Source organism: Sciurus carolinensis, chromosome 1 (genome assembly GCF_902686445.1).
Source record: "Sciurus carolinensis chromosome 1, mSciCar1.2, whole genome shotgun sequence".
In the NCBI taxonomy this organism is placed as follows: domain Eukaryota; kingdom Metazoa; phylum Chordata; class Mammalia; order Rodentia; family Sciuridae; genus Sciurus; species Sciurus carolinensis.
This window is the reverse complement of record NC_062213.1, coordinates 135,056,961-135,083,197: the sequence shown is the minus strand read 5'-3', so window position 1 is coordinate 135,083,197 and position 26,237 is coordinate 135,056,961.

Below are 26,237 nucleotides of genomic sequence, written 5' to 3'. Positions count from 1 at the left end.
TCACTGCCCCAACTGTAATGAAAAAAACCAAAACACTCCAAAGTGTCCCCGGGCATTGCCTGATGTCACTAGGGGAGGGGAAGTGCAAAATCAGTCCAGTGAAGAACCACTGGTGTACACAGGATATTAGCTTCCTAGAGCAGGTTTTCTTTTTCTTTTCCTTTTTTTGAGGAATATATTCCAAGTACCCAGAACAGAGATGGCCTCATAGTAGGTACTCAATTTACATTTATTCAATAAGAAATAAAGAACTTTAAGTAAATGGAGTTCGTTGTTGGAGGCATTGCTAGAATCAAAAACAAAGAAGCCCAAGGAAGAAAAACATGTCATTGTCTAATTCTGTGACAACCAGAGCTAAAAGAGAGAAGAAGAAGGAAAAAAAAAGAAGAAGAAGAAGAAGAAAAGAATAAAAGGAATGAAGCACATAGAGCACACATAATTTGGCAAACTAAGAATATCATGTACAGTACAGTTCCTCTTAATGTGGAAAGTGGAGTTGGGTCAGAAAGGAAAGGAAATGTTGGTTTTAGAAATTCTGCTTAAAGCACTGTGGTTTTCTACATGCTATCTCACTCTTTTTTTCTTTTTAAACAGAACATTATAGACCAGCAGTAAAGACTGATTTGGGGCCAGGGTAGTTAGAACAGAATCTGGAAGAATTCCATTCCCTAGGAATGATGTGTACTTTTTGAAGTGTTGTCTGATTTCTACATCTTCCTCAATAGTTGCTCCATCTGGATTAAAATGATCAGCACATAGAAGAACTACCCAGAGATGTGATCTCCCTCTTATTGTAACTTAATTTTAAAATATGCGAACTAGAGAATTTAGTTTTACAATAATGTTTCCCACAGTAAAGGATAACTAATATATGAAAATATGCATATTCTTGGCAATACCAACATAACATTCATAAAATGACTTATATGATCCAGTCACGTGATGTTAGTCAGATACAAATTACGTGCACTTCATGTCCAAGCAGAGTAGTGATTACAGATTATAAGTTTCTAGCACAGCCACTCCTGTTTATCAGAAAAGAAATATTTCAGGGCTGTGGTGTTGCTCAGTGGCAGAGATTTGCCCAATGTGCACGAGGCCCTGGGATCCCCAGTCCTGCTTAAAAAAAAAAAATTAAGAAAGAAAAAAAAAATTCAGAGTTGTTTCCAAACTGTATAGGCATACTCTCACGCTCTTTGTTTCTCTACCTGCCTTGTACCTGACCTGCAAAGATTATCAAGGACTGAGTCCTTTGCAAATCGTTAAGTTCTTAAGAAGTGTGACTTTCAACTTTTCATTTTTATCACCAGTCTGAATTAGTTTACTTTTCAGCAGTGTTTCACACCAAGAAGTTTCCTGTATTTGTTTGGTGAAGTAGAGCACAATCAAGCCCTAAGGAAAGGAGATCCTGGGTGGTCAGCCAGGCTCCCCCAGCTAAATGATTCAGCCTCTGCCTCAGCCGCAGAATAGGCCATCAAATTTCATGCCTCAATAATATTTAAATCACTGGATGTTGTTGAGAGGCAGGATGGTGTGGGCAAAAGCTCTCTGGAGTTGGACAAACCTAGGTTTGCACATTTACTATCTGGGGGCCTTGGACAAGTGAGGTATCTGTGCAGGAGCCTCAATAGGTACCATGTGTGAAATGTTTACATGGTAATACTCAAAAGCCTGTTACAGTCCACCCCCACAGGGTGTGCCATTGTGATTAACTTCAGTCAGGGCCACTCACAAATAATGAAAGCCATGAGTGCCAAGATCTATAATGCAATTTTACTGTTCAAATGCCAATAACAGACCATCATTGAGGATTACAGATTTCCAATGTTTTTATACTTCTGGTTTGGTCTGTGAACCAGATTTGCTGTAGATTGCAGGTGGGAGTTAACACCTTGGTTTCCTAGTTAGATCTTTACCTCTGAGGTGTCTAGACTCAGAATTCAAATCTTCAAGGAAGCCATGAGGTGGCTCATGATGATCTGTTGCTTGCACTTGATTGTACTTGGTTGTACTCTAGCCTAGACCAGAACTTTCCTGGTCTTGCTTGCTTTGCTTTTGAGAATAACAGAATCACTCCATTTAAATAAAGCCACTACTATCCTACTGAAAACTGTAAAGCAGTGGCCCCATTAAATCCCCATCATAATCAATTAGTGAATGCTGGTGCCTAAGCTACAAAAGGAACACTCACCTTGCTGGCAACATATGTGGGCCATGATCTGAATATTTGTCTGTGACCACATTAGGGGGAGGGCCTTTAGGGGTCTCTTATAAAACAGTCCACAGAGGGCTACCTTAGCCTTCCACCTTGCAATGACACGGCTAGAAGGTGGTGCTGCCTACAAGGAAGCAGACACTGAGGTTGCAGGCACCTTGATCTTGGACTTCAAGCCTCCAGAACTGTGAGAAATAAATTTTTACTATTTATAAGTCATGAAGTTTATAGTATTATGTATAGCAGACTGAATGGACCACAGTGATGAGACAAACAGATAAATTATTAAGCAATCTGAAATCAAGAAATCTGAACTCCAGAATGCTGAAGGTTACTGCTAATCACTTACTAGAGTGATCCAGAGTGTCAATTTCTATTCCCCAACTGAAGTTAATACCTCACTTTAAGAATAAATACATCCTGGAATGTAGACAATACCACAGCCACCTATCTTAGGAATATTTGTATTAACTTTCCAAAGGGCCAGCAAGCTTGAAGTCATTACCATCTGCTTGTGATGCTGCACTGAGTACTATGTAAATTGAAGTAAGCTTTGCCTCTGGCCTTAAGAGGATTTTAATCTACAATGTACACCACAGATGCAGATAAAAACTATATTACTCTATGGGGAAACGTCAATAGAATATCAGTAAGAGAAACTTCTAATTGTTTGTTTGCTTTCATTATCAGATGGCTAAGTTTGAATAAATAATTGTAACCTGGGTAGGTCAGCAGAATGCTTTGAGCCATGAAGAATGATTGTGTGCTCATTTCCAAATAATTTCTGTTTCCCCACACTATGTGCTCTAGGTTGCCCCAAGTCTTGCCTGAGTCTTGCTTTTGTTCATCTTTTCTGGTCATTTTACCCCTTGAAAGACATGCCACAGCCTTTAACACAGCTGGTGAGGGCCTGCTTATCCCGTGTTTCAGCTTTGCCAGGTTGTCCTCTGGGAAACTTTCTGATCTATGAAGTATGGTTAGTGAATCTTTCATGTGCTTCTACAGTTCTCAATAGTTACCCTGCTCCATGCCCTAGATAGGAATATCATTCTTTACATTTTTGAATCCTGACTTGTTTCTAAGTGCAGTGGGCAGTAGTAAGCACTTCCTGTTTACCACTGTAATCCTAACATCAGACACAGTGCCTGGTAATTGTAGATACTGTTAAAGTGAATTAAAATGGAGACAAGGCCAGGAAAATTCCAGAGCAGACAAGACCACTTAAGCCTTGAAAGTAACCCTAACCTTGCTTGCAATGCAAACATAACTGAACCTTGACTTGAACTACTTCTTGTAGATGCTTAGAGAAAAACAAAACCTGAACCCAACCTGCAGAAGCCACCAAAGCACTCACATAACTAGGAGTTCCTAGCAAGACAGACCAAATGCATCTGTATAGTGGGAACCCAATCAGATTTTGTCTCTGTCTTGCTTCAGTCTTTGCCCAGTGAAAGCTTGTGCCTTGCTTTTTTACCCAGCAGAATCCTAAACCCTTTTTTGATTTGGCGTTTCCTAACTCATGAATGGCTGTTTGCTTAAATAAACCATTTAAAATTTTCATTGTCTCAGTTTTTATTTTCAACAATACACACTAAAAATGTTTTGTTGAATCAGGGGACTGTTTTTTCAGTGGTTTAGTTGCTCTTTGCATTGGTGTCTGTGCTGACTTCCAGAGTGCTGCTGTCCCACAGGACTTACGTGATGACAGTAATACTCTGCACCTGTGCTTGTCTAATGCTGTAACCACTAGCTATGTGTGAACACTAGAAATGTGGCTAGTCAGGTTATGGAACTAAATTCTTGATCATATTTAGTTATAATTTATCTAAATTTATATATTTCTGTGAGGACAACCATATCAGGACAGTCCTAGAAGCTCAATATCAGACTCATATGCAGTCAAATTTTTTTTAGGAAATAGGTCTACAGATGTGTTTTCCAGTGGTAGCTGCTAGCCATAGGAGGCTATTTAAATTTGTATTAGTTAAAATTGAATACAAGCTCAGTATTTAAGTTTCTCAATCACTAGCCACATTTCAACTTGCCAGAGGCCTTATTGGGCTGGTAGCTACCATATTGGACGTCACAGAGGAAATTTCTATTGTCACAGAAAGTTCTAATGGACAGTGCTGCTTTGGAAAATGGCTTACCTGACTGCAAAGATGCATACTCTTTCCAGCCATTGGGAGGGAGGATTTTACCACTATCCTCCTAGTGAGTATTGACTAGGAGGACATTAAGGAAGAGCTGGTTAGAAAACTGGGGCCACAGTGCCTCTGGGAAGCTGATAATATCCAACTTTTACTTGCCTTATCTGCAAGAGGATATTGAGCCCTAGATCCCAGGGTAACCATAAATTAGGGACACTGATGAGAACAAAGTGGCTGACACCACCGTGGAAGTTCAACTTGACTCAGGCAGGCGTTCTCTTGTGAGAGAGTGTCAGGGCCAATTTCAACACTCCCAACTCAGCCTTCTTATTTATTCCCAGACATGTCAGCCAGCAAGGTTGCTGTGCCCCCTTGACCCCCAGCTGCCACCTGATTCCCAGAAGGTAACTTCTTCCCAGAGCATCTCTTTTCTCTTCATTTGCATTCAGCTCTGAGATTGGCCACCCCTCCTCCCCCATGATGCAGCTATTGGCAGCAATTCCTGTCTTTGTTGCCTCCAGAATGGATAACCACAATGCTTCCCTGGAAGACCACCCAGAAGCTTCAGCTGGCGTAGTGTGGTGCTGTCCATCTGCCTAAAGGCACCAAAGGCACTGGGCACGCCGTGCCAGGAACACCTGCGCTCCTCGGTTGGCCATGGCTACCTCATCACTTCGCGGTGACAGTCAAGGTGCCATCCCAATGCCCACAATGGAGACTGCTACTTTGGAGGTTGTCTCCTCCCACTCAGCAACACCAGTGGGATGCAGATCAGCTAAGAATGGTCCTGAGCAGGGGGTTAAAGTCAGGGCATTTTCTGAGGAATTCACTTCTGGGTTGACAAAGCCAACGTCTCTCTGTTCTGGGACACAGTGAAAAAGCCATCTGTTAAGCGAGGCTTCTGCCATGAAGGGCAGTTCTGGGAGTGGATTTTTAAATAGTGCTTTTCTGTTCTCATGTACATTTGGAACTTTAAAAATACATTAATATAAGCTGATTAATTGGAAGCTTTCAGTTTCTCTTAGGAGCCCTCTACTGATTTTTTTTTTTAAGTTGACTTCCTCATCAACTTTGTGAATCTTCACCAGAACAACTGATGTTTCCTCCACTCAGCACATCACCCCTTCATAATCCTAATTTCTTAACCTTCAGCCACAAGAAGGACTTTGCTTTAGTTGTTTTACTTCTCCCATTTACTTCCTCTCACCCCCACTCCACCGCCCGTGTTTTAAAACCACAACCATTACAATTTTTTTTGAAAAAACACTTAAATATTACCCCCCCACACTTAAAAATGTCTTGTCAGATTTCTTCCTCTTGTTTGCTTCAGAAAGTGGTGCTTTGATTGTCCATTAGAGAGTTGTTTACATTTCTCCAAAAGCTCCATTTAGTTTCCTTGACAAGGTGGAATAAGTGACTGGCTGTGATGGATAGAGGCACCTGTCCTAATGGCTGCTCACACTGTGCCCACCAGTGCACGTTACATTGATAAATTGACAACAGTTGGGACATGCTCTGCTAGCAGCAAGAATGAGGCTACGAGGACAAACACAGGCGGTTAGACAGTCTGCTTTAATATTCCTGGGAAAGGTGTACAGCCTCCTAATCTAACACCCCAACAGCTGTGGTGAGGAATTAGTGCACAGGCAGAATTTCTTTGTTACCTTGACACTATTTCTGCTAGTTACTCTAGAATTATATGCACTGTAGAAGATTACTCGACTTCCAGTTCCGATGCCTGTGATCCTTGAGATGAGTGACCTAAAGAAAACTACCTAATGAGATTAGGATCTTCTGTTATTTTAAATTTGTCTATTTTTACATTTCTTCATTGAAGACTTTTCTTCTTTCCCTGATAAGAAAAACAACAAGGACAACAGAATGTGGCCTATTAGCTACGGGTTGGTAATCAGGGAACTGTGGACTGGAGCCTTAGTCAACACTAAGGTGTTAATTATCTGGAATAAGAAGCCCAAGAGGTTCCAAATTTGAAGTAATGAAGAGGTAACTGTCTGTCACTACACCCTACTCTGCTGGGGGTCTGAGGAGGTGTTCCCTTCTGCATCCTACTTACCCCATTCATTTTCTTTTTTCCACTCTGTTTGTCTCATGTTACCTTCCTTGAAACTGGTGCAGCCTGCGTCTCTGCAATGGAATCTCCCCATGTCGAAAAAGGGTGGATGCAGAAGCAGGGCTCTACAGGCAGATCCAAGATTTCTCAGCCTGCCTCCATGATGTCCCTCCTCTCGGATAAGTTGGGAGCATCTGGAGCAAAGTGGTGGGTGGGTCTGCTGACACAGCCCGGCCAAGACCGGTAGCAGCCGCAATCTCCACCAGCCCCTCGCTTCATCCATTACCCGCTTATCGTAACTGAAGACTAATCTAAAGGAACAAATGACCATGGAGAAAATGCTGCCACTTAAAACAAAGTCATAAAGAGAAAGAGAGAGAGAAAGAGAGGGAGAACAAACAGAAGCAAAAGACGCATGGACATAATAATGTTTTCCTGAGCCTCGCTTTCAAATGGCCTAGTTACTGATTTTATGATAAGACACAGTTTGCCTTTGTGATTTGCATGGGTAATGAAGCAATTAGCAGCCGTCATATATAAAACATGCTAGTTCTTCATTAGACACCAAACAAAATGGCATGACACAAGATGTACGGTGCGGCTCGGCTCGGCTTCGGGCACATTCTACTTACTTGGTGTGGAGTTTTGTTGGAAGCCCCGTTGCCACTCGCTTTGCATTAGGAGACTAGACTGCGGTTAGTTTGATGTGAAATTCTGACTGGCTGGCAGTTGCCTCCACTCCCCACCCCCTAACTGCTACTAAATTTCATTTCAAGTTATAATTATTGACATTGGAAACAGCTACCCGTATCACAACAACAAAGCAACAATTATACAGGATCTGGTGTTTCTCATGCAAATTACAGCAATAAAATACAGGAAAATCCGGCCCACTTACAGACCAGTTTTTGTCTTTGGAGAACACAGTCTGAACTATTTGGTTAACTAAATTAAAATGTAAATCTTGGCTGGCTTTTCTTCTTAGATAGTGATATGAAACAGTTTCTAAAAGACAGAAAAAGCTTAAGGGACCACATTTCAAACAACTTGTCATGAATATATTTTTTTAATGAATTAGGTTTGAAAAGCTTAACTGTCTATAACAATCAAGGATTCTAAAATGCTGTTCAAATAGGAGGCCGTAAGGGGAGAGGGAGTCCTGTATATTTACTCTTTATATTTTTGTTTATAAAGGAACTTGGGATTTTGGAAGAGGCACAGTAATAGAGTCCCTCTTGGTTTCACAAATCAAGCCATCTCCCTTTCTGCTCCTGGTTGGTGTAACATGTATAATGAGACGTATAACCTAGAGAAAGAGATTAGTGAGCATTAAAACTGAGTTCTTTGATTTTATTGGAGTTGCTTTCCTTACTGTCTTTGTCTCTTCTTGTTCCACACAAAACCTGATCTGTGAAAGTGTCACAGTAAGGGAGGACCAAATTAAAAAGTCAACCACAGTGGCGTTAGCATTGGGGAGCATGGCATATGCAGCTGCTTGGAGTTCTGCGAAGAACCGGAAACAATGGTTGGAATCTATAGGGAGATGATATGGTTTCTGATCCATTATTGTTACTGCTTTTAGAAAACAAAACTAAACTCAACAAAGAGCCCCTCAACATATATAAAAAAGGACTGGATCCACAAGGCTCAATCAATACTACAGAAGACAGCATCAAAGAAAATAAGAAGAAAAGCCACTGCTCCTGCCCTTGGCCAGGATTTAGCTAACAATGCATCTGCTTTGAAAGCCATACCTCTGAGTTTGACCACAAGTAAATTGACCCGTACAAAACCACGACAGTGGAGGATAGTGACATTTAATTTATGTATTTAATTTTTTTTATATAGGGAAAAGCAATGGGGTGATCACATCTCATTTATAACAAATCTGATCTTTAAAAGGCAATAATTTTACAAATGCACTTTTGCATTAAGAATACTGTTATCATAAGCATGGAGCAAACACTGTGTGGGCAGTCACTCTGACTTATAGCAGCTCCGTACAGCCGCTGCAAGATAACCAAGAGTAATGGTTTTTGATAATCAGGCCACACTATTAATATAACATGAACCACAAGTGCTTTTGTACTGCAGCTCTGGTTAAACTAGCAAATCTCATTGGAATATAAAGAAGGGGTGGGGAGTCATGTTCTGTTTCTGCTACTTCTGCACTGAAAAATATGCCTCAAGGTGCTGTCTTAGGTGTTTCATGTCTTAGGGAATGTGTAGCCGTACTGAAGAATGTTTCCCTTTAGAATCTCAGGCCCTTTCTGCTCAACCTCTCCCCGCTAGGTCAGAATTTAGGTCTATGAAATGTAGCAGATGGATTTCAAATGGCAGTTCTGTTGGCTGGGGTAAAAGCTGGTGGAACATGCGAGGTCCATAGCAAGCTGGGTTTATGCTGGTCTCTCACTGGTCTGTGACTGTTGAAATATTGCTGCGTGTAAAGGGACTCATTTTGGCTGATGTGAGCAAAGGGGAATGCTGCCCCTTCATCGTAAATGTTAATGTGAAGGAAAATACGAGGGAAGCACTTCTGGTGGTGAGAGTCAGCAACATAATCATAACAAGTAAAACCAGGCTTACGCATGTCACTACAATGTTTATTCATATGGTGACATTTACTGTAACTTTCCTCTCAAAGGCAATGGTTTCCTCCTATTTTAACAACCCAGAAACCATTATGAAGTTATCTTTGGACCATGATGTGTATCTCTGTCATGTAGCTCCCCATTTCCTAGGACATGTTCACTGGGGGTGAATTATATCTTGGAAATCAATGCTTGAGCTATTTCTGTAAACTTGAGGAGTGATGTATGCATTCAGTAAAGAAATACACACTTCTTAAATTTCATGATGGGGAGAGAAATTTAGCAAAGGACAGATTAAAGAACCTGAGGCTTGGTAATTATTTAAGAATCTTTTCCAGTGCCGTGTTTTTTTTTCATAAAATAATGCAAATCAGGAGTGAATCTCTATGGACCACTCCCGTGTGCCTGAGTGGGTGTGCATGCTCCTAGAATGCGACTATGGTCATCGTCATACACTGCTTTGCTGTGTTATTCATTCTTTCATCATTTATTGAGCACTTACTACATATCAGTCAATGGACCAGGTATGGAGGAGGAGGATGAAGTGAATATGCCTCAAGGAGATCAGAACCTGGTAGGAAGGAATAGACATGGAGAAAATTAATCATAAAACTTGGAAGAAAATGACCAGAAGTCCATTCACGCTACTGTGGGAAAGGATACATCCATTAACATGGAATCGATGGAGACTTTGATGAATTTAATGTAAGCCTTGAATATTCTGTATGTTTTGCATTTTTTTATTTTCTCTACTCTGCTGTTAGTTTAGATTAGTCACATCTAATTAACATTTATATGCAATGTTATATCCAGTGAATGTCTGGTCTATCGATAACTTACCTTCATTGATAACATTCATAGAGTACTCTATATGCCTGTATTTCAGGCATTGTTACAAATAGCTCTTATCATGTTTAATTTTAGTAGCACCTCCTGAAGTTGGATCTGAATTAGGCACACTTTACAAAGGGAACTGAGGCACTGAGAAGTTAACCGAATTGTCCAGCTTCACAGCTATTAAGTAGAGAAGGTAGACTGGAACAGAGCAGTCTGGTCTGAGCACGAGACATTCCTTATCCATACACTCTAACTAGTCAACAAACATGGCATGAAAGTTGAATAAGCTAGCATGACTTTTTCAGCAGTTATAATGTGATTTCATTTACCACTGTAGAATTTCTTAAGAACACTTAGCTCAGGTAATGAAACAAACAAACAAACAAACTCATCAGGGTGCATAAAAACTGCTTTCTGCTTAAATTACTTATTTTCACAAGAAAGAAAGTCAAGCAATTGTCCACAATGTATTTGTTCTCTGGAAAGGCTTGAGGTTGTGGATCACCAAGAATGGTCTTGACTTACACTGATTCTTTTTGAGGAGTTTGTTTGATGAATACATACCATCACCCTCCAGGCCTCACATCTGGTGCCCATTCTGGCATTATCATCCCACAGTGTGATGAATATCATTCATATGGTAAATATGGGTTCTTTGCACTGAGTCCCAAGTTCCCTTGGTGTTCCACGGGAACTGCACACCAATCCTTTCCTGTCAGAGAGGGATTTATAACCTCTAGTTCAGAAGATGAGCAACAGCTTGATCTTGTTTTCATGAATCTTAGTGGTGTGGACTGTAGAGAGCTGGTGTACCAGCTAGGGAGACAATAGGCAATGGTGTCACATACACGAGCAAGTGAGCCGCCTGCAGACATCTACCCAACTGGAAGTGAAGAAACTAATGTGCTCAGGAACAGCAACCATCTGTATTTCCCTGGATTCAGTCTCTACCTAAACCCTTCTTCCACACTACAGTTGAACTTGTCTGTTTTTAAGACTAAGATATGGAAAAATGCATATGATACTAAAAAATAACATTTATTCTTTTAAAAACTGGCCAAGAGCAAAAAAGAACTATAATATTCAATTTTGTTGAGGTTGCTGAAAATCGGCCCTTCTTGTACATAACTACGTATAATGCAAACAAACATCTTCTTGGTAGTTTGGAGAGCTTCTCCAGAGCTATGACAAAAGTCCATATAATTCCCAGGCTAGTAATTGATCACAAAGAAAAAAATAGTTATGAACATAAAGATTTGTACTCAGTGATGGACATCTAAAATTATTTCAAATGATAAGAGGCAGAAACAGCCTAAATGGTCAGCAATAGGGAAACGAATAAGTACATGTTAGTACACCTATAGAATAAAATACCAAAAAGCAGAGTATAGAACTCTACATACACTATTATCTAGGCTTAACATGAAGAAAATGCATCACAGGCTATGCAGATAATATAGCTTCATGGTAAGATTATTGATGCCTTTTTTCTTGTTTATATACTTTACAGTTTTTCCAAATTTTATAGTATGAACATTTATTGCTTCTCTATTATAGTAAAAGCAAATATGAACACTATTCAGAAAGCTGTGGACATGCTGAAGATCCAGAGGGACCTACGCTTTCTGTGAGGACAAGGAATGACCCCTGTATTCTCATTGCTCCTTCTCCACCGATGAAACTGCAGTGCTTTTTCTTACCCTTCCACAGTACATCCCAAGAAAAGCAGAACTTTTTGATGGTGTATAAGAAAGCAACTACTAGAAGAACTCAGAAAAGGAATGAGTGTGTATATTCCTATACATGAGTATACACAGAATTATATTTGCAGGAGAAAAAATATGAGCAAATTGATCTGGAGAACTTGTGAGAAAACTCTGAAAAATTTCCTCTTTCCAGAGTTCAACAAATCTAATTTTTCTCTGGGTGAGTTAGCTTGTGGATTGTGGACATAGGTGTACAATACAGATTGCTTTTTACTTTGCAAGTGGTAATACCTAACGTTAACAAGTCAAACATTATGAATAGATTTCAGCATGAAGTTTTCAAGATAAGAGGAAATAGGGGGGAGAAGTATTTAAAGCAGACATGAACATTCCTTTCCTCTGACTTCCCTATCTAGATAAAGTATTGATTCCTACATGGCTACATTGTTTGCAAGGGAACATTGCTGGCAGCTGCTAATTACTCTGCCATAGGCCTGTGAAGACAAAAATGCTGGCTCATTCTGTATATGCTTCTGGTTTTAAGAAATGGATCAAGGGCTATGGGTACAGCTCAGGGGTAGAAGAACACTTGCTTAGCATGCTTGAGGCCCTGGGTTCTACTTCCAGTAATGTCAAAAAAAAAAAAAAAAAAAAAAAAAAAAAAAAGAGAGAGGGAGAGAGAGAGAATAAAATAATTCTGACTTTTCCAGATATTGCCCAATTAAAGCATTATTCTCAACTATATTCCAGCTGTAATTATTTCGGAAAATTTAATTCCCTTGTTCAAAGTTGGCATTCATTCATTTAGTCAACATTAACCTAATTGCTATTATGTAGCAAGAAACAAGAAGTTATATTTTACTTCCAACCTGTTGGGATTGTTTGACTTGAGGCTAATTACTTTTTCTTATTCTTATACCCAAAATGGTAGTGGGTATATTTATTTTTTAACTTAAAGTGAGGTAGAATAAATTTTTAGAATTTTATTTTATTTGTTGACATAATTGGAAACATAATGTAACATACCATAGAAGAAATCTTGTCTTTATATTCGAGAATGTGTGTGCACATACATCTGAGTTTGAATGGGTTCAGTACTGCAAATAAACTTTGTAGGTAACCCGGTAGACGATGCATGTTCAGGAAAGTGACAGAACTTTTAAAGTCATTTAAAATGTTATATTTAACTGGCAATATAACTTTAATGTAGTTATTTGAAGGAAAACAAAAATGCTTGAGTTTTTCAACTTTCAGATTTGGGTAGCAATTACAACTCATCTTAACTATACTCATAAATGATTGTATTAAAACAATTCAATAAAATGAAACCTATTGTTTAACATAAGTACACTTAAAATTTCATTAAATTTAAGTAACTTAATAATTTTGGGGGGTAAGTACTGGGAATTGAACCCAGGGGTGCTTGACCACTGAGCCACATTCCCAGTCCTTATTTCTTTTTTGAGACAGGGTCTCTCTCAGTTAATCAGGTCCTTGCTAAACTGCTGAGACTGGTCTCAAATTTGTGATTCTCCTGCCTCAGCCTCCTGAGTTTCTGGGATTACAGGCATGCACACCATGCCCTGTGGGAATCAACCTTCTGTAATCCTACCCTCTCATTTAAAAATGAGGAAATTTGTATAGACAAACTGAGAAAGCAAGTCCATTATTCTATAGATAGCCAGCAGTATACCTAGCATCTGATTAAGGCTTTCAGATTTCCTTCCTTGTCACCCTGTCTTAGTCTACATGGCACAAATGGCTCTACTAAAATTCTAATATGTTGTGTGAATGGATTCATTGCCAGTTTTTGTAGTGGCAGACCAACCTACTTGTAAAAAAACTCAATGTTAAAGAAGAAAAGAAAGGAAGGAAGGAAGGAAGAAGGAAGGAAGGAAGGAAGGAAGGAAGAAGGAAGGAAGGAAGGAAGGAAGGAAGGAAGGAAGGAAGGAAGGAAGGAAGGAAGGAAGAAAGAAAAAGAAGAAGGAAGGAAAGAAGAAAGGAAGGAAGGAAGGAAGGAAGGAAGGAAGGAAGGAAGGAAGGAAGGAAGAAAATTGATTAATGTTAAGTAACCTGGATAAATGAAAATGAATATTCACTATAAAAAATAATGCTATTGTCAAGTGTGATAAAAGGATATACAGAATTAAAATACATGGACAAAATAATACCAAAGGTAGAAAGGGCAAAGGAATTAAGCATGTAGCATCAGCATCATTTAGAAAGAAGTAAAAACATTCATTTATATTTAACTTTAACAAGGAAATATACTTTAATCTGCAAGGAATCAATTAAGAATAACAACAAAATACTAAAAAAAAACATAAAGAAAGTGGAATGGTTATAGATAATTAATTTACAAGAAGGGAAAAAGGAAAGAAAAATGTGTAGAAAGTAGAAATAAAAAATAGAAAACAAGTTTTAAGATTACAGCTCTAAAACTACAAATATCAGTGATTATGTTTGATGTCAATGGACCAAATACTCCAATTCAAACATAAAGACAGTTGAATGGTATGAAAAATGAAACCAACTACATATTGCTTACATGAGATGCACCTTGAACATAAAAACCCTGAAAATTTGAAAGTAGACATCAGATAGACACAGGAGTAATGAAAACCTTAACAACAGAAAAACTGCTATATGTAATATCAGAAAAAAGGAGAATTTTAGAAATAAGCAGTGATATTTCAAAAAGATAAAAATCTGGACAGTCAGGTGTATATAAAAATCTATAACTTAAAATCATAGTGGAAGACCATAACAATCATTAATTGATAAACACAACAAAGGTCAATAAAGACATAAAACTACTGAACCTAACAACACACATTATTTTCAAGTGAATTTGTAATATTGACCAAAATGAACCATCTCCTGGATCATCAAGCAAGTCTCAAATTTTAGAGGTCTGAGATTAATTCAAATGTGATCTCTGCTCCAAGTGGCATTAAAATAGATATCAATAAAAAATGAAAATTCAAATATCTGGAAATTAAGCAACACATTTACATGTAATTTATGTAGAAAATATGAAATCACTAAGAAAATTAGAATTTTTACCTGAATAAATGTGAAATATATCAAAACTTTAAGAAATTTTCCAAGGCTGTAATAAGAGGGAAATTTATAGCTTTAAATGGATATATAAGAAAAGAAGAAAGGTCAAGTATTAAAAATGTGAGAACTGACTTCAAGAAACATGGGGGGGGGGGGAGTGTAAAAGTGAAGACCAAAAAAGTAAAAGAAACTTTTACATATAAAAGTAGAAACACACACACACACACACACACACACACACACACACACATCAAATTTATAAGGGAAAAAAATCAATAAAGCCCAAAGTTTAATTCTTTGAAGGAATGTGCAGAAACAAATTAGCAATATATTTTAAAATTTATTTTCATTTTTACAGACTGCATTTTGATTCATTGTACACAAATGGGGTACAACTTTTCATTTCTGTGGTTGTACATGATATAGATTCACACCATTGGTGTAATCATACATGTACATCAATATTTGAACTGAAAAATGAGACATCACCACAGATCTTGGAGACATTGAAAGGGTGTTGGGAGCATAAAATGTGAACATCTTTTCCCAATACATTTGAAAATTTAATTGAAATTAATTTCTAAAAGTAAAAATTATTCAAAACACATACAATAAGAAATAGAAAATTTGAATAATTTCTATGTCAATTTAATGAACTGAATACTTCATTTAAAAAAATCCTTCCCACAAAGAAGTCTTTAAACACAGATGCTTCATCAGTGATTTATTCCAAATAATTAAGAAAAATTACACTAATATTATGCATATTCTTCCAATGAATAGAACTGAAAACACTTTAAAATTCACTTTAAAAGGTCATTATGACCTTGATACTAAAACTTTCAAGGACTTTTAAAAAAAAGTATAATTACAGGTCAATTTCTCATATAAACATAACTGTAAAAATCCTTTAATGATTAGAAAATAGAATCCACTGATATATTAAAATAAAAATACTTCAAAACAAAGTCAAGCTTATTCAAGAATATGACTAGTTTAATATTAAACATTAATAAAGGAATTACCCAATTAATAGGATAAAGGAGATCAATTGCAATCTTTTTAATAAATGAACAAAAACACTGGGTAAAATTTAACATCCATTCATGACTATAGAAAAGGTCTTGATAAATTAAGAATAAAAGAAAATGTACTTAATCAATAAAATTATTTTAAAAATTATTGGCCATGACTTTAATGACTATCAAGATATCTAGCCTTCTTTAGTAGCAATGATGATTACCTGGAACAATTTGTGGAAAACTATTGATTGTCAGTTTTTAAATGGGCTAACAAGTGTCCAAGTCAGTTATTATTGTTCTAAATTTAGTCTATACTTTCATTATTCCCATTTTGTCTAGGAAACTTTTAAAATTACCTTAAAGAATTTGCTGCTTTTGTTTCTTGCTCCATAAAAATATCCAACAAAATGTATTCCATTTCCTTTGAACATCTATGTGTTATTATAAACATACCTAATATACACTGTTGAGAGTTATGTAAAAAGTCATTTTTTCATCACTGATTAAATAACAAAACAAAACCAATGGGCCTTGTAGAAAATATAATTTAAAATATGAGGGAAAGAAAAGACATTGTTACCTCATGATTGAGTGAGTTCAGACTAGATAAGAGACTTAAAAGTTTGCAGTCTCTACTTTGAGAGGCATACAATATACTTGAAGAAATCTGCTACTACCTAAGAAATATCGAGAGTATTAATATTAAAAAAGGAGTTATAAATTGTTTTCAGAAAGGTATATACAACGTTCTAATGTAATTAGATAATGAGGAATTTAAAAAAGAAAAACAATTCTAAAATTTCCAGTGAGGCTGGTTTCTTTAATTTACAACAGAATGTAGATCTGTTATTTTCTTGATCTCCCTTGAAACCAAACTCTGAGTATTTAACTGTGAAGTGGACCAGTCTCTGGAAAAATGGGCATATTTTTTTTTCCACTTAGCAAGTTACCAAACTTGGCATGCAATAAGGGATGAACTTTTTTAGTGTAGAAGGGACTCAAAAATCTGCCATCTGGGGTGGTTTGAAAGATATGGTTTGATGAGGGAGAAAAATTAGTAAAAGCCAGATATTGATTTCTTTACTTCCCTCCTGGAAGCTGGAGATACCCAGAGATGGGCATTTAAGGAGAAAGATGGCACATGGGGAAATTTAGTGTGAAACAGTTTTAAAATAACCATGCAAACTTAGTTGAATATTCACATGTATATAGAGATTTCTTTTGGTGTTTGCCCTGTGTGAATGAGTTAATACCAGTAGGAAATGTTGAATGAAATGGAGTTAGGAGAATAATTGTAGCAGTTAGTCTTTACTTAAGGCAATTTTAATGACAAGAACTACTACTGATTGCCTCTCCACAAGAGGTACATTTGCCATGTACATCACCTTCTCCAAGATTTATCCTGTAAGCCGTTTCCACTACAGTATGACCTCATTTTATAAGAGTAGATGTGTATGTATTATGCACCACTAAATTCCCTGGGTCTAATGTGGTGCTTGACACATTGTAGATGCTCAATAATTAACTATACATTTAATAAATAGCACCTGAGAATAACAAATAGATAAATTTGCCTTTCTTTTGAAATTTGAATCAATCAAAAATAGTCTTCTATGAAAGCAGCTGTCTTGTTGTACCTGATGACATTTTTATCAATTTATATATATAAATGTATTATATACATAGTATAATATGTGACCTTGTATATATATGTATATATATAAAGATAATATATACTTATAGTTACATATCACCCATGACTATTGTTCCATAATATTTTCTGGGAAAGCTGCTCACTGTCATCTGTCTACTCAACATGTTCTCAATAAGGGGCTAACTAAGGGTAGGTAGCAGATGTCAAGGTATGTTATTGTCTACTGTGTCTCCATTAGATTAAAGAAAATTAAGAGAGTGTTTCACTCTCTGAATTTAGGTGACATGGCCAGGGTGACCTTGTAGTACCCACAAAACTCAGTACCTCCAGGGAAACCTCCATCTTTCTTTAGCCTACAAGGTAAAATGTGTAGGTGGTTTTTAACAAGTACCCAACATGTTCGTTTCCCTAATGGCTAAATTTTTTCTGAAGGAGTAAGGAAAATTGTGTGTTAGACAAACATATTGTCCATTCATTCTTATAGTAATAGGAAAATACAAGAAAATAATGTCAATTTAGTAATCACATGAAAATCTGTATTTACTCATACCATAATGACCATAAAGAAGCTATTAGATTCTGTGGGATAAAATTCACTTTCCACAAATTGTTTCAAACAAGGATAATATACTAATGCATGCCTGCTTTGAAAGTCTTATTATTTTCTTCAGGAGAGGTTGAAGGCACCAAAGTCTTGAAAAATATTAACAAAGCAAGTAAGATGTAAATAACCAGGGTAGAGATTTGCTGTTCACCAGAGAAAAGTAATGTTAACGCATCTATGATGCGTTCTCTGGGCTATTTTTGAAGGGAATCCAGACGTAATTTATACATTATTTCTGTACTCAAGAACTTAGAGTCTGGTGGAAGGAGTGTGAGGGAGAAACACATGAGAAATTATTGAACAGTATAACTTTGTCTGACATGTTGCAGTCTGGCAACTCGTTAGAAGTCAAAGAAGGCTATTTCTATCTTTGTCTTGTGCATACTATATAATTTTTTCTTATTGTGGAAGGCATTTAGATCACTATGAAGATGGCTTCCCTTAAGTCTCATGACTTTTTGGTTTGTCTGTTTTACTTCTTTGCATAGCTAATTCTAGTCTAGTTGGCTCCAACTCTTGAATGGAGCTGTGCCAGCATTTACTGCTGGGGCTTTCCCCATTGCTTCTCCATACAATGTCTGCTGTGAGCCTTTTGAATACATCTTTTCATGCTAGGAGCCCATATATAATAATATATATGGACTCCTATTAATATGTATATTAATTAACTTGGCCTGGAACTCTTTTCCCACTCTCTTAGTGTGCACAATTACTATTTATTTTTTCTTTTAGCCCTTAACTTAAATACAGTTTTCCCCATTTGGCCTCAATAGGTAGAATTATTGGGTTCCCATCTTAGGTTCTACTAGCTCTTTGTGCTTGAGCACCTTACACTTCAATACATTTCACTTAGCTATTCACTTGATCATCACTTTTAGTAGACCTTAATATCCCCAAGGGCAGGGAATAGGCTCTGCATCTTAAACTGTGTGCCATCTTTGCACTGGTGTACACTCTACTATATGTATATGGAGCCTAATATGATTATACAGGATAATATCTCAAAAGTCATATAGCAAAGGGGTTAAGGAGGGGCTGGACTCTCACAAGTCGGTCTGAGTTAGAATCTCAGTTCTGCCACCTCATAGCAATGTCATCTTTAACCTTTCTATGCCTCAGTTGTACCATTTACAAGTCAGATGACAATAACCTCTGAGAGCTTTGGTGAATGTTAAGTAATTTAATAAATCTAAAGGACTTAGTATCTAGCATATGCTATGTAAATGTTTGCTATTGTTATCATAAATATTTAGAGAGTGAATAAACTAATCATTAACTGACCTCTATATTAAATTCACCCAATTCAGGCACTAGAGATACCATTTGTAGAGACACCAGCTACCTTTATACTTCCCAGTCTCATACTATTCCCTTGTTTAGTCACCGTGGATGATGCACTGAATTGTTCACGAGCTCAAGGAGAAAAACTGTCTGTGGGAGGATTTTACTCTCTGTGTTAGTTCTCCCCTCTTTGGATTTGGCAAGTGCCTTCGCCCACGGTCACCTGTTTGCAGGTAATGTTGGTGACATGAGGTAGTTACAGGAGGGAACAGAGCTCAATGTATTGGCCCCATCACACCTCCCTTAAAGAAAAAGAGCTCTGAAATGTGCCACAGACAAAAACAAAGACCTTGTCCACATAAAGTGGACCAACTTTACTAGAAAATGGTGCTTTCTAGGAAGGAATGGGTAGATTATAATATGAAACTGCTTGGGTTACACAGCTCCCTCTCTTGGCTTCTCTCCTTCACACTCTAGTTTTCCTTTCACAAGATTAGTGTGGTATGGCTAGTCCCAAAGACTTCTCTTGATGAAGGAAACTCCCACCCTTAGAAGATGTAATCGAGTAGGTCCAGGGGAAGTGAACAGTCAGCACTAAACTTTCATCAAAGAGAATCATTTAAAAATGAATATGCAAGGATGGGAAATTTTCAAGGGTCTACAATTTACTTAGGGTTTATAATGAACACTGTGTATCATAGAACTTCTTTTCTGTTTACTTCAGTATTAACAAAAAAACAAAAATGTCAGTGATTACTGATGATAAACGTCAATTTTAAATTATTAGTAAAAGAGCTAGGTAAGTTTTATTAGCTTTAGTTAAAGATGTCATCAACAGTGAAATAATTTATTAAGCAAATGAAATACTTTTAAAATTTCTATTTATTTAAACATTTTAAATATATTTGAATTTTGTTTGTTTAAATATATTTTAAATATGTCAAGTAAGAAATTATAAGAGATGTTAGAAATATTTAAAACATAGCAAAATGAAAATTAAACAAATTTGTAGAGGGCAGTTAAGGTGTTACATAGAAGAATATGCCTAGCCTTAAATTTTATATGAAAAAAAAGACTGAATATTTTTGAGTTACTGTTCAACTCAAGAAGTTAGAGAAAAATATAAGAGTAAAACCAAATAAAGAAGGAAGGAATTGTTAAAAATCAGAACAGAAATTAAAGAATATATAGAAGAAAGAATTTTAAAATCATAAGCATTCTTAGAAGATAGCTTAAAATTAAAAATAGATTCAGACCAGGCCATGTGGCACATGCCTGTAATCCCAAGTGGCTCAGGAGACTGAGGCAGGAGGATTGCAAGTTTGAAGCCAGGGTTAGCAACTTAGCAAGACCCTACGCCATTTAGTAAGATCCTGTCTTAAAATAAAAAGTGAAAAAGGGCTGGGGAGTAACTCAGTAGTAAAGTGCTTCTGGGTTGGATCTCCAGTACTCCCTTCCTCCAAATATTCAAATCTGGCAAAATTGGTTGGAGAGAAAAGAGGGTGGCAAAATACATAAATAAAAAATATTAAGAATAAGAACTCAGACATAAATACAAAGAGTACTAATTTAATACAATGCTGAAGACATGCTATGTAAATATATTTGAAAAAATGATTGGGGTAGAAAAATTTCCAGAAAACTATAATTTACTAAACGTACTTAGAAAGGAATAAAAGAACTGAATAAACATGAAAATACTAAACAAATCATATAAATAGTTAAAATCCCTCCATATTAAATATGTCAGAACTCAATGATTTTAAAGATCATCTCTCCCAAACATTCAAGGAACAGATAATCCCAATCAAAAACAAACAGTTCTAGGAAGAAAAAAAGTGAATAGTTCTTATTTAATTTTATTAGGCTATTAAAACTTCAGAACCTAAACCAGGGCCAAAGGCCTTAACAGACACCTCACCAAAGAAGACATGCAGATGGCAAATAAGCATATGACATCATACATTATCAGGACATACAAATTAAAACAAGTAGATACCATTATACACCTATCACGATGGCCAGAATCCAGAACACTGACAACACCCATTGCCAATCAGGATGTGGAGCAAGAACTCTCATTCATTGCTGGTGGGAATGTAAAATGGTCCAGCACTTTGAAAGACACTCTGGTGGCGTCTTGTAAAACTAAATCTACTCTTAACATAAAATTCTGTAGTCATGCTCCCTCATGTTTATCCAAAGGAATTGAAAACTCATATCCACAAAAACACCTGCTCTTGGATGTTCATAGCAGATTTTTCATAATTGCCCAAAGTTGGAAGAAACCCAGATGCCCTTCAATAGGTAAGTGGATAAACGATGATACATGTAGATGATGGAGTATTATTCAGTCCTAAAAGGAAATGAACTATCAAACCATGAAAAGACATAGAGGAAACTTAAAGACATTAAGTTAAGCTACTCTAGAAAGCCTACATATGGTAAGATTCCAACCATATGGAAGTTTGGAAAAGGTAAAACTATACAGACAGTAAAAATATCAGTCATGGCAGGAGTTAAGGTGGAGAGAAGGATGAATAGGTGGAGCTTAGAGGAGTTTTGAGGCAGTGAAACTACTCTGTATCATACTGTGATGGTGGATATGAATTTGTCCAAATCCATAGAATGGCACCACCAAATGTGAACCGTAATGCAAATTCTGGCCTTTGAGTGATAATGATTATCAGTGTAGATTCTCAGTTGCTACTCTGGTGGGGATATTGATGCTATGAGTGTATGAAGGAATGAAGTTTATGGGAAATCTCTGTACCTCATTTCAATTTTGCTGTGAACTTAAAATGCTCCAAAAGGACAGAGTTGATTTAAATAAGAAAGAAGATTCCCCTAAACCAGAGAAGAAACTATTGTGACATAATCTATTTTTTAATGTGGATTAAATATTAAAACTAAAACTATTTGCATCCCATGTTTATCATCATTCACCATAGCCAAAAGTTAATGGATAAATAAAATAAGGGAATAACGTAAGTCTTGTGTGATCCTGGTTAGTTCCCACAAGTGAGTTGTGGGCAATTCTGGCCTTGAATCTCTTTGGCTTCTTTTCTTGCTGGGTATTTCTTCTGCATACACTACTGCTATTGTGATGCCATTTGTCATGAGTATCTGTTCACCAAAGGTTGAACAGATGCACTGATTCATTTTAGACTTTCAGTCTCCAAAACTGTGAGATAAATAAACTTTTTTCTTATAAAGTGGCTAGCCTCAGGTATTTTGTTACAGCAACAGAAAACAGACTAAGACCCTAGAGAAGTTAAAAATCATAGAGATGGAAAGTAAAGTATTAATTATAAGGGACTAGGGAAGGGAAAAACAAGAACTTGTTTAAAGGGCATAGGGTTTTGGTTTTGTAAGATGAAAAGTTATGAAAATCGGTTGTAAAACAGTACTTAAATATACACTGATTAAGATGATAAATTTTGTTATGCATATTTTACCATAATTAAAACAAAAAATAATAAATAATGTATCCAAAAACATATTACAAGATACATATCATGTGTATCTCAAAGTTAGCCTAACATTAGGTAATCTATTGTGTTAACTCACCATATTAACAAATTAAAGGAGAAAGGAGAAAAATACATGGGATAACTTGGTAGATACAGATAAAATATTTCATGAAAACACTACTTTGTGATAAAAAAAATATATAACAATCTAGAAATGGCAAGGAAATTCCTAAAATAAAAAAATGCTTATTTTGCTAAATCTTAAACTAACATCACACTTGATTAAATTTTTTCATAATATCAGAGGCAATGAACACTAACACCACCTGCATTCATCTTTGTGCTGAAGGTCTAAAATATGATATAATATATGATGACAATTTTTTTTAAAAATTAGAAGAAAGAACATTTGCAACTCATGACAGTGATTTTTAAATGCAAAACAATACATGTACAGACAAAGTTTAGGACTCAATGCAATTTCAACACGATTTTTGGATACTCAATATACAAACAAACAATACATTTATATCAATTATCAGCATTTAGAAAAACATTCAGAAAATATATCGCATTTAGAAAAAAACATTCTAACAAATTTTGGAGAAGTGCCAAAACTTAAAGGAGGAAAATTTAAAATTTTAAGGAGCTCTAAAGTAATGAAGATGTCTATCACGTTCATGGCTAGGAAGATTTTGTTATGATGACACAGTCTTTTTTTCAAAATAATTTTAGTCTAATCAATGTTTGACTAAAACTTTAAAAATAGAATCTGACAAATAATTATAGAATTAATATGGGAATACAAATAGCTAGGATGATTTAAAAGAATAAGATAAGGCATGCTTGTGATACAACAAGAAACATTATCATTATTACTGTACTTTAATGCTGAGATTCACTGGACCAGGATGAATGGGAGAACTGGACTTGTTAGCCAGCAGAGATCCATGAATACACAGAACTACATGGTATGACTGGGGTGGCACTACAAATCCATCATCTACCTCGTGAACACTAGTTAACTTCATAACCAACACACAAATCCATTTTTGGTGAATCAGAGGTCTGAATGTGAAAGCCAAACTTAAAATCTTTTGGAAGGAGTTAGAGAATATTTTTACAATCTCAGTGTAGGAAGACTATTCAATAATAAAAGCATGAAGAAAAAAATGGAATATTTGACATTAAAAATTTCTATCCAGTAAATGATACTATAAGGAGAAAAGAAAAAGCACAGACTAGGTGAAGTTACTTGCATCACATAATTGACAAGACATCATTCTCCTGGACATCTGAAACCTTCTAACAACAGAATCGAGAAAAGACAAGCATCTCAATTTAGAAAGAAGCAAAGTGAAGAAAAAAATCAGGTGACATAAACAGGTAAAAGGAAGCAGAGTGACCAGTAACCAATTACAACAGGAGCAGTTGAATAACAAAGATGCTCAACTTTCCTAGTACCCTAGTAGTCACAGAAATTCACTTCATGCAGGTTTAACATCTCTCATTTGTCAGATGTGCAAAATCAAAAAGTATGAAAATATTAATGGTTAGTGAGATGGGCAGAAACACTCTTACAAGTAAATTGATGCAACCTTGTTGGAGACCAGTTTGGCAATGCCAATAATACCGAGCCTATCTGATGACCCAGCAATTACATCCCTAGGAAGATTCTAGAGAAACCCAAGCCTCGGTGCCTTGGTTTCATATACAAGAATGTGCATGTGTCACTGCCTTCAAATAGAAGCTTCATGACCACAGGAGCTTGGTGTAGTTCATTACTTTACCTCAGAATCCAGAACAGTGTCTGGCACCTAATAAATTAAAATTGTTTAAAAATGCTTCTCATGGGCTGGGACTGTGGTTCAGTGGTGGAGCACTTGCCTCCCACATGTGGGGCACTGGGTTTGATCCTCAGCACCCCATAAAAAAATGAATAAATAAAGATATTTAAAACTAAAAATGTATTTTTAAAAAATGCTTCTCCAGTGAACAAAATCAAAGATGAGACAATTGTGAAGCCCACAGCTATGAACTTGAGGACAAGTGAAGCATTCAGTTTAACTGTTCATTCTGGCATCTGTTTTGTCAGGTCCACCTGAAGTTTGCTCGGCCTGTGCTAACTACGTTAGCATTTATCATTCTTTTTTTATCCTAAAGGCCATACTTGCTCTTTTCACAGAATGCCTTGGAGTTGGCTTATTGCTTCAACAGCACAATCTATTGACTCATGTTTATTTCTTTATTTTTATTTTAATTCTGCATTAACTTTCATATGAAAAAGAAATGAAAACAAAAAAAACCTTGAGATTTCACATCTCTGAAATACCATCCTTTCAAAACAGGATGGTGGCACCATATAAATAAGATCCCTCTGCAGTGAGCCAAATAGTTTTGATTCCTTGAAAGATAGGCCCATCTCCAGTTCCTTCCTTCAGTGGTGAGCAGAGGGCTCCGGAGCAGTTAGTTCTAGACACTAGCAACAGAGGTTCACTTGAGGCATTAGAAAGAAGTATTATGTAGATTAAATTGTATTATTACTTTAACATGAGATAAAAATGGGCCCGTGTACAAAAATGTTTTCACTAATCATTTTGGAGATCAAAGATTTCATTTCCTAAGAGTTCAAACTTCACATCTTTCAGCAAGGACTTACTTTGAACCCTGTTTAATGATGGTGTAGAAGATTTTTTTCCCCTTCTCTTGAACTATAGCTAAAAGACTTGTAAAAAAAAAATGTTGTTTCAACACTGAAGCACTTTAAACGACTGGCTCTAACCACAATGTATAAAAAGTATAATTCAGACTTGGCAGAGTGAACTAAATAAATAGTGATGATAAGCGACCTATCTAACAATGTAGCCTCCGTGTCTTGTCATTAACACAATTATGTCAGCACAGTCAATCAGCACATTGCCTTGACTTTAAAGCCAGAGACTGAATACATGCTTTTAAAGTTGGAGGGAGCAGAGAGAGAGAAGAGCTATCACACTTAAGCCCGCAATGTGACTGCACAGTTATTCAGGGCTTTTTAAGAAAAACAAGGTTATACATTTACGAAATGCTTTGTTGTTGCAGTAATGCTAAAATTATTCTTATGAGTTCAATACCATCTGTAATAACCCTCTGGCGATCCCAAACAAAAAGAGGATCTCGTGTTGCAGCCTTCCTTTCACATATGAGAAACTGATTTACTACCTGAAGCGATAATTAATGGGATTCCGTTCAGTTTCAAGTGGAGATGAATCGCACAAGAGGTGAGTATGGAATCTCAGAATAGCAATATTCTTCTGAGAGCTCTCCCAAATGTACTGGGCTGAGAAACCTCTACAATGGTAAGTGACAAGTGACAGCACCTGCCAGCTGAGTATTGTCCATGGCAACAGGCAGGGGGACTGGGCCACGGAAAAGGGAAGGGTATGCCTGAAACTTCCATGTGGGTGGAGCTTACCCCAGCCAGCACCATCCATTCACATCATTTGTTGACTTTAATTTCTTCTCCATTACAACTGGATAGTTACCAGAAGTATGTGCATTTACTGGAATTCAAAATCGTCTCTGCAGACT